The sequence below is a fragment of the Tamandua tetradactyla genome, chromosome 5 (genome assembly GCF_023851605.1).
Source record: "Tamandua tetradactyla isolate mTamTet1 chromosome 5, mTamTet1.pri, whole genome shotgun sequence".
In the NCBI taxonomy this organism is placed as follows: Eukaryota; Metazoa; Chordata; class Mammalia; order Pilosa; family Myrmecophagidae; genus Tamandua; species Tamandua tetradactyla.
Window position 1 is genome coordinate 191,787,182 of NC_135331.1, and position 10,204 is coordinate 191,797,385.

Genomic DNA, 10,204 nt, shown 5'->3' on the forward strand with positions numbered 1-10,204 from the left:
CCCCCTCGACTGAAACAAGGTCTGTCTTTCCTTAGATGCTTTTCTCGATCATCTGGGTTTTCACCAAGCTGGCTTGGTCTTTTTAAAGAGTAGGTTTCAAATAGGCCGACGGTATTTCTGGGGTGGGTAGGCATGTCAGGTGGAATGCTGAGGCTGGAACAGGCGTTCACACTGGAGAACTTCCTGCTTTCCGTACCTGGGGGACGTCCCCTCGGCCTGCAGTTTCCATGGAGCAGTGGTTCAGCAGCAGCTCTCACAGTGTGGCTGCGTCAGACACCAGGCCCGGGGTGAGGTTGGGAGAGTTGGCTTTTCTAGCAACTCCCAGGCCCTACGGCAATACTGATAAACAGTTGCTCTGAGAACCACCCTTTGAAAACCACCGCCTACTGCAAGGCTTTTCAACCTCTGCACTACTGTTTCAGCTGTGTAATTCTTGGTTGGGGTGGGGGGCGGCTGGCCCGTGTATCGTGGGAGACCCAGGAGCATGCTGGCCTCTACCAACTACATACTACTAGTGCCTCCCACCCCGTTCCAGGGGGGAGCCAGTTTGGAGGACTAAAACTTTCTCTAGATGTTTCCAAATGTCTCCTGGGGGGGGGGGGGGGCGCAATATCACCCACTGGGAAATCCTGACTGCCTTTGAGTCGTCTTTTAGTCTCCTGCCTGGAAAATAAAACCTAGCTGTTTCAGGTTGTTAAATGCTCCCGGAATGCGATATATCAGAGATGGAACAGCTTTTAAAATGGGAGTTACAAACTTACAGTTCTAAGATCATAAAAATGTACAAACTAAGGCATCCAGAAAAGATACCCAGACTCAACAAAGACGATGTCTGTCATATGGGAAGGCACATGGCTGGCATCTGCTGGTCCATGTTCTCAGTTCTGCTCCTTCCTGCTTCTGGTGCCAGTGGCTTCTTTTTTTTTTTTTTAGAAGCTATAATCTTTTATTTTCTTTTTCACCTGGAAAGAATTTTCTAAAATTCTGTTCAAATAATCAATTACACCAAGATTACTTAAAAGTTCAATTATGGCTACAGAATTATTTCATAATGTAGTAGAAATGCATGACACTTTTAAGAATTTGGGGCTTTTCAGAGACAGCATAGTGGTTACAGCATGATAAGCTCTGGAGTTAGACAACTTCGGTTGAAATTCTCACTCTTTCATTCACTGACTTGACCAGTTAGTTACTCAATCACTCTTAACTCAGTTTCCCCATTGGAAATATAGAACGAATAAAAATCTATTTCATAAGGTTGATAGGAGGATTCAGTGCAAATAATATATATGCAATGCTTTACACAGTGAATTTCAATAGTTAAGTACTCTTTTCTTCAGATTTTGCCTCTATTCCTTGAAATCTTGTATCAATAAAATGTTTAATGTTTTCTCTGATATATTCTATATTTATCATTCACTAGTTCAAATATTTGACTTACTAGCAGTGTGGAAAAAAATAAAGGCAGAACTAGTTTTTACTGCATAATATTAAATTGTACTTAAAAGGTCTGAAGAATACTGTCCATATATATGAAAAAATAAATTTTACCATGAAATTTGAATAGTATGAAGTTGAAACCCTGAAAAAAGAACTACTCTAAACTACCACTCATTGGTTTAACTTGCCATTATATTTCATTTGAGCCAGCATTATCTTTATTTTAAAATAGCATTTTTATTATATAAAAATGTAAAAATCCAGCAAAACCAGAAATATGGGTATATTTTCCTGGGCTTTCACATTTGTTGATTTTTATTCACAATCTTTTTCAACACAATCTCTTTTTCATCCCCATTTCCAGTCTGATTATACAATTGCTAAGTGGTAGAAAGGTCTGGAATAAATACCTCAAAAGAAAAAAGAAGACAGAGCTGTGAAGCTAAATGCATGCAAAAGGTCCTATGAAGGTGGGGGGAAGTGTCTTGGAGATAAAACAGAGTAAGACAAATTAACTGGAAGGTTTTAGCTAAAGCTCTTTCAGTCATCCTTGTCCTTTGCTCCGTGTTTAAGGATGCGAGTGAACTCGATGTAGTTGAAGTTCCCCTTTTTGTCGATAGGTGCTTCTCTGTACAGCTCGTCCACCTCCTCGTCTGTAAACCGATCCCCCATGGTGGTCAGCAGCTCTCTCAGGTAATCCTCCTGGATGGTGCCTGTTGCCTCTTCATCAAAGCAAGCAAAAGCGTTTCTGATGACATCCTCTGGGTCTGTGCCATTTAATTTCTCACCAAACATAGTGAGGAACATGGTAAAATTTATGGGACCTGGAGCCTCATTCATCATCGCTTCAAGGTATGCATCCGTTGGATTCTTCCCCAGAGAAGCAAGCATATCGTGCAAATCTTCCTTGTCAATGAAACCATCTCTGTTCTGATCGATCATGTTGAAGGCCTCTTTGAACTCCTGAATCTGTGACTGGTCAAACACGGCAAACACATTGGATGTTGCGCGCTGAGGGCGCTTCTTGGTGGTCTTGGTCTTTGCCTTTTTGCTCGACATGGTGGCTGCTCAGTTCTGTTCCAGACTCCGGAACCAGGTTATCCTGCGTGAGATGACCGGCGGCGGCAACCGAGGGCAGTGGCTTCTTTTTTAAGCATCTGTGGCCTTCACTTATCTCCTCCAGGACACACCTCTGTGTTCTGGCTTGTTTAGCATCTCATGGGAAGAAGATATCTTCTGGGCTCTGTACCTCCAAAGGTCCATGTCTAGGCATCTGCTGTCTCTGTCAGCACTCCAAGCATCTCCAAATGTCCGCATCTCTGTCAGCTCTGAACCCTCTCCAAATGTTTCCCCTTTAAAAAGACTCCAGTAAAATCAAGACCCACTTGAATGGGTGGAGTCACAGCTCCATCTCATCAGAAGGCCACACCCACAATGGTGAGTCACAGCTCCATGGAAACAACCTCAGCAAGAGTTCCACCCTACAATATTGAATCAGGATTAAGAAAATCAGGACACCAGCTCTAAGCAGTCTGGGAGGCAATGGGGAAAGGGGCTTTGTTGAATTCCCATAATTTCAGTTTTACATTTCACCAACCACACTCCACTCTTAGTTTTTTTTTTTTTTATTAATCAAAAAAAAGAAAAGAAATTAACACATTTAGAAATCATTCCATTCTACAAATGCACTCAGTAATTCTTAGTATCATCACATAGATGTATGATCATCATTTCTTAGTACATTTGCATCGATTTAGGAAAAGAACTAGCAAAACAGCAGAAAAAGATATAGAATGTTAATATAGAGAAAAGAATTAAAATAATAATACTAATAATATATATATATATAAAGGAAAAAGAAAAAAACAAAAACAAAAGATACAAACACACAAACAAACAAACAAAAAACCATATTTCAGGTGCAGCTTCATTCAGTGTTCCAACATAGTTACATTACACTTAGGTATTATTGTGCTGTCCATTTTTGAGTTTTTGTATCTAGTCCTGTTGCACAGTCTGTATCCCTTCAGCTCCAATTACCCATTATCTTACCCTGTTTCTAACTCCTGCTGGTCTCTGTTACCAATGATGTATTCCAAGCTGATTCTCGAATGTCGGTTCACATCAGTGGGACCTTACAGTATTTGTCCTTTAGTTTTGGGCTAGACTCACTCAGCATAATGTTCTCTAGGTCCATCCATGTTATTACATGCTGCATAAGTTTAGTCTGTCTTAAAGCTGCATAATATTCCATCGTAGGTATACGCCACAGTTTGTTTAGCCACTCGTCTGTTGATGAACATTTTGGCTGTTTCCATCTCTTTGCAATTGTAGATAATGCTGCTATAAACACTGGTGTGCAAATGTCCGTCTGTGTCTTAGCCCTTAAGTCCCTTGAGTAGCTACCTAACAGTGGTATTGCTGGGTTGTAATCCATTCTGCCATTCTATGTCTTTTGATTGGGAAATTCAGTCCATTAACTTTTAGTATTATTACTGTTTGGATAATATTTTCCTATACCATTTTGCCTTTTGTATTATATATATCATATCTGATTTTCCTTCTTTCTACACTTTACTCCATACCTCTCTCTTCTGTCTTTTCGTATCTGACTCTAGTGCTCCCTTTAGTATTTCTTGCAGAGCTGGTCTCTTGGTCACAAATTCTCTCAGTGACTTTTTGTCTATAAATGTTTTAATTTCTCCTTCATTTTTGAAGGACAATTTTGCTGGATATAGGAGTCTTGGTTGGCAGTTTTTCTCTTTTAGTAATTTAAATATATCATCCCACTGTCTTCTAGCTTCCATGATTTCTGCTGAGAAATCTACACATAGTCTTATTGGGTTTCCCTTGTATGTGACAGATTGTTTTTCTCTTGCTGCTTTCAAGATCCTCTCTTTCTCTTTGACCTCTGACATTCTAACTAGTAAGTGTCTTGGAGAACGCCTATTTGGGTCTATTCTCTTTGGGGTGCGCTGCACTTCTTGGATCTGCAAATTTAGGTCTTTCATAAGAGTTGGGAAATTTTCAGTGATAATTTCTTCCATTAGTTTTTCTCCTCCTTTTCCCTTCTCTTCTCCTTCTGGGACACCCACAACACGTATATTTGTGCGCTTCATATTGTCATTCAGTTCCCTGATCCCCTGCTCAAGTTTTTCCATTCTTTTCCCTATAGTTTCTGTTTCTTTTTGGGATTCAGATGTTCCATCCTCCAGTTCACTAATTGTAGCTTCTGTCTCTTTAGATCTACCATTGTAGGTATCCATTGTTTTTTCCATTTTTTCTTCTTTGTCCTTCACTCCCATAAGTTCTGTGATTTGTTTTTTCAGATTTTCTATTTCTTCTTTTTGTTCAGCCCATGTCTTCTTCATGTCCTCCCTCAATTTATTGATTTGGTTTTTGAAGAATTTTTCCATTTCTGTTCATATATTCAGCATTAGTTGTCTCAGCTCCTGTATCTCATTTGAGCTATTGGTTTGTTCCTTTGACTGGGCCATATCTTCAATTTTCCGAGCATCATCCATTATTTTCTGCTGGTGTCTGGGCATTTGATCAGATTTCCCTGGGTGTGGGACCCGGCTGGTTGAAAGGTTTTTCTGTGAAATCTCTGGGCTCCGTTTTTCTTTTCCTGCCCAGTAGGTGGCGCTCGTGGCGCTCGTCTGTCTGCACGGCAGTCGGCCCGGGAAACTGCGTGTGGAGGTGGGGGTCGCTGGCCGCCGCGGCTTGGGAGAGTGCCGGTCCCAATTGCCCAGCTGGCCCGAAACGCCAAGCGTGACGGGAGGGCCCCGCTATCCAACGTTCCCAGTCAGACAGGGGAGCCACGTGCGTGGAGGGGACCCCAGTCGCCAGCCGCCCCGGCCGGGAAAACGCGCGCCCCTCGGGTATCTCACCGCAGTGGATTCTCCCTGCCTGTTCAGCTGTTCCAGAATGGGGTACGCTGTCTTTTTGGTCTCTGTCGTGACTCCGGGAGCTGTTTCGTATTGTTTCTGTTTCTTTAGTTGCTTTTCTGAAGGAGGAACTAAGACCCGCGCGTCTTACTAAGCCGCCATCTTCTCCGGAAGTCTCCACTCCACTCTTAATTTTAAGTTGTAAATCTATCCAAAAGCAAATCTCCTTTTCAGTGGAGGTGAGGGAGGACCAAGACCCTGGGCTGGGTTCTGGGGTCTAACCAATCCTCACACATTTTTAGCCCATCCTCCAGTTTGCAGCTTTGCCCTGAAGTCCTGCTTTCAGAGATTCTGAATACCCCTAAATTCTGAGTATTTCTGAAGTTCAGCAGTGCTAAGCAGCTTCCTCTCCAGCAGGTTTACAGCTCCATTGTTTCCAATCTGCTGTATCAATTGCTATTCATCCATCTGCTTTTCTGATTCCAAAGATCTGTGACATCTTTTTTTTATATAATATTTTAATTGACAAATCTTCAAATATATATATTCCATACATGGTGTACAATCAATGGCTCATGATATTATCACATAGTTGTGTAGTCATCACCATGATAATTTTTTAGAACATTTGCATCCCTCCAGAAAAAGAAATAAAAAGAGAAAAGAAAAAACTCATCCATACCATATCTCTTACCCCTCCCTCTCATTGACCACTGGTATTTCCATCTACCCAATTTATTTTACCCATTGTCCCCCCATCATTTATTTATTTTTATCTCTCTATATTTACATTTAAATATTTTTATTGAGAAATCTTCACACACCTACAGTCCATATATGGTGTACAATCAATGGCTCACATCATCATATAGTTGTGTATTCTTCTACATGATCGTTTTTAGAGCATTTGCATCCCTTCAGGAAAAGAAATAAAAAGAAAATATTCATACATCCCATAGCCCTTACCCTTCTCTCTCATTGACCACTAGTATTTCCATTTACCCAATTTATTTTATCTTTTACACCCCTATTATTTACTTATTTTTTTATCCATATTTTTTATTCATCTATCCATACCCTGGATAAAAGAAGCATCAGATGCAAGATTTTCACAATCACATGTTCACATTGTAAAATTTGTATCATTATACAATCGTCATCAAGAATCAAGGCTACTGGAACACAGCTCTGCAGTTTCAGGTACTTCCCTCCAAAAAGGAATATCTGTATAATGTGTAAGAATAACCTACAGGATAACCTCTCGACTCTGTTTGAAATCTCTCAGCCACTGAGACTTTATTTTGTCTTATTCTTCTCTTCTCCCTTTTGGTAAAAAATACTTTCTAAATCCCTTGATGCCAGGTCCTGGCTCATCCCCAGGAGTCATGTCCCATGTTGCCAGGGAGATTTACACCCCTGGGAGTCATGTCCCACATAGAGGGGAGGGCAGTGAGTTTACCTGCAGAGTTGGCCTAGAGAGAGAGGCCACATCTGAGCAACAAAAGAGGTTCTCTGGGGGTGACTCTTAGGCATAATTATAAGTAAGCTTAGCCTTTCCTTTGCCGGTGTAAGTTCCATAGGGACAAATCCCAAGATTGAGGGCTCAGCCTATTGATTTGGTTATCCCCACTGCTTGCTAGAATATCAGGAATTCTCTAAATGGTGAAGTTGAATATTTCCTCCTTTCTTCTCAATTCCCCAAGGGAACTTTGCAAATACTTTTTTATTCTCTCCCAAATTACTCTGGGATATATTGGGGCATCACACTAACTTGGACAAACCAAAAAGATCTCACGCCCTAATCAAGATTCCATGTACTTATGGTGTTCAACTAAACTGACCATGCAAGTTGAATGAGGTAATGCACTACCCAAAATATAAATTTTGCATCAAATAAACATGTCTCCCTTTGGTCTCACACAGAAGTTGAAGTATTAAAATATGGATGATATCATCCTTTACCCTGTATTCTGATCTACCTTAGTCCTACCCAGATCAGCTTCATTCATATCTCTTGTCCAAGTCTGACCCTTTTTTCAACTTTTTAAGCAGTTCCTTTGTGGGGTACTCCTGACTTTCATAGCTTCAGAGCTCTAACTCTGAGTCTCAGGTGTCACATAAATACCTGAAATTTCTAGTAACAACCAGGTTATATACAAACAGCTCAGTATCTCAGAATTTAGAAATAACAGTTACAACTCCAGAATATATGGGACTGCTATGAGAGTTTACCATCCAGGGCCCTTTACAATAGGCCCCAGCCAAAAAACCCATGCTTTCAACTTCAATTCTCCAAGTTTTTGTATTGCGGTTAATCCTTATGAGTGAGGCTTGATAATATTTATCTTTTTGTTCCTGACATTTCATTCTTCATAATGGAACTAGTTTTATTCACCTAGTTGCATGCCTCACTACTCTATTCCTTCTTGCAGCCACTCAGTGGTCCATTGTATGTAAACACCATAGTTCTCCCTTCCATTCCTCAGTTGTTGTACCCTTAGGCCACCTCCATCCATTGTGAATCTGGGACACTGCCGCCATAAACACCAGTGTGCAAATGTCCATTCCTGTCCCCACACTCAGTACCTCCAGGTATATACTAAGCAGTGGTGTTGCAGGATCCTATGGCAGCCCCACCCCAGCCTCCTGTGGAGCCACCACCCTGCCCTCCAAGGGCCTGCACCTCTCATTTCCCTACCAGCAGTGTATAGTACATCTCTTTCTCTGGATTTTCTCTAGCACTTGTTTCTCTTTGTTCATTTTAAACAGTTTTATTCACCTATCATTCAGTACAACCTAAGTGTATAGACATGCCTTTGTCAACATAATCTATATGAAGACATTTCCTTTTCTTACACAAAGAATTCATACCCCTCCCTCAAATCCCCCTGCCTGTTGACGTTTAGTTTTGGCATAACACCTTTGTTACATTCAGTGGAAGCATATTACGATGTTACTGTTGTGACATCTTTTATTTGTTGTTATTAATACCGCATTCTCCCTTTTCTTATAGATTTATGCTTTTTTATGCATTTATTTTAACTTTTGAGTATTACAAAGGAGCAACAAAAAACATTTGTTTAATCTGCTGTGTCAGAATTCCCAGCTACTTTTCCAAAACGAGGTTTTGTTCAGAAGGGGCATAAAAGTATGTGAATTGTAGAGACAGAAGTCAGTAGCATTGGTTAATAATGAAGAACAGAAATTTGGAGGCACAAAAATACATTCTTTTCCCATTTAATTTTTTGCCTAGAGCTTGATTATTTACCCTGCTGTTGCCTGTTCAATAGAAACATTTGAAGCTGAAAATATTTTCCTTAAGAGACTCAAGGGAACCTGTAAAGCAGGAATCTTTGAGAAAGACAATATTTCTAAAACCCTTTGAAAATTTCAAATATACATTGATGTTGGGTTTGATTCCTCACTTATAAACATAGAGCTTATGGGTCTTACTTTTACCTATAAAGTCATATCTCTATATTCTTACAGTTCGATTTGCTTTTACCTCAGCATAACACTGGCATTGATCCAAGCTGCTCTAATGTGAGTCTGAAACCCCTTGAAGACCTTGGAGATGTTTACGTTGCTGTCTGTGATTGCTGTTAGTTTCCTAGTCAGTGGAATCCCTTGGCTCTTCTCCCGAACATTAACTAACAAGCCAGCCTTAGATGCTATTTGAAAGAGTGATGCAGGCATCAATTGTCCTCGGATGTCCTCCTTCTTCTATTGCCATGAAAGCCCACTGGTCGCTTTAGGGGATCAGGAGCGAGGTAGCCCTAGGAAGCAACCAAAGAGGATAATGAATTTAAATGCGATAATTGACCAAGTGACAGCTGGAAATTCTTCACAGATAAACACCTGGCCCTGGGAAAACCACCACATCTCTCAGGAATAACTCTCCTCAGTAAAGGAACTGTAAAATCATCACCACTGAAATGGACCAAATGTCATATGGATGAAATTTTGACCTGGCATTTTACTTCTTTTGAGCTTTCTACAGGTATATGAGTCAAAATGGCCTTCCAGGTAGTTGTAGGAATGGTCAGTGCCAGTTCATAGGATGTCACACACACACACACACACACACACATATAAACGCAAACACCATACTCACATTTTTTAAAAACTAATAGACTTCATTTTTAGAGCAGTTTTAGGTTTACAGAAAACTGAGGACAGTGCAGAGTTCCAATCCACCTCTTCTCCACTCCCATCCCCATCCCGCAGCTTCCCCTATTTTTATTAACATCTTGCATTGTGGTACATTTGTTATCATTGGTGATCCATTATTGATATATTATTAACTAAAGTCCATAGTTTGTGTTAAGGGTCATACTTTGTGGATGCAGTTATATGGGTTTTGACATGTATCCACCATCACAATATCGTACAGAATAGTTTCACTGCCCTAAAATCCCCCTGTGCTCTACCTGTCCATCCCCCCTCCCTCCCCCAGGGCCCTTCACAACCACTGATCTTTTGGTTTTTATAGCTTTGTCTTTACCAGAAAGTTCAGTTGCATAGTATATAGCCTTTTCCAGCAGGTTTCTTTCCCTAAGTAGTATGTATTTAAGGTCCCACCATGTCTCTTCGTGGCTTGATGGTTCATTTCCTTTTATTGCCAAGTAATGCTCCATTGTATGGATGTGTCACAGTGTGTTTATCCATTCACCTTGGGAGGGACATCTGGCTATTTCCAGCTTTTGACAATTATGGAAAAGGCTTCTATAAATATTCATGAGCAGGCTTTTGTGTTGTGTTTTTAAATTATTTGAGTAAACACCCAGGAATGTGATTGCAGGATCATGTGGTAAAGCTATGTTTAGTTTCTGCCAAACCACCTTAGGAAATAGTTGTACCATTTTGCATTCCCAACA

General features: G+C 40.5%; 1 pseudogene; it reads right to left on the minus strand.

Annotated features, from left to right (window-relative positions):
* Positions 1-1,501: 1,501 nt before the first annotated feature.
* Positions 1,502-2,574, minus strand: LOC143682947 (myosin regulatory light chain 12B pseudogene; annotated as a pseudogene).
* Positions 2,575-10,204: the final 7,630 nt, after the last annotated feature.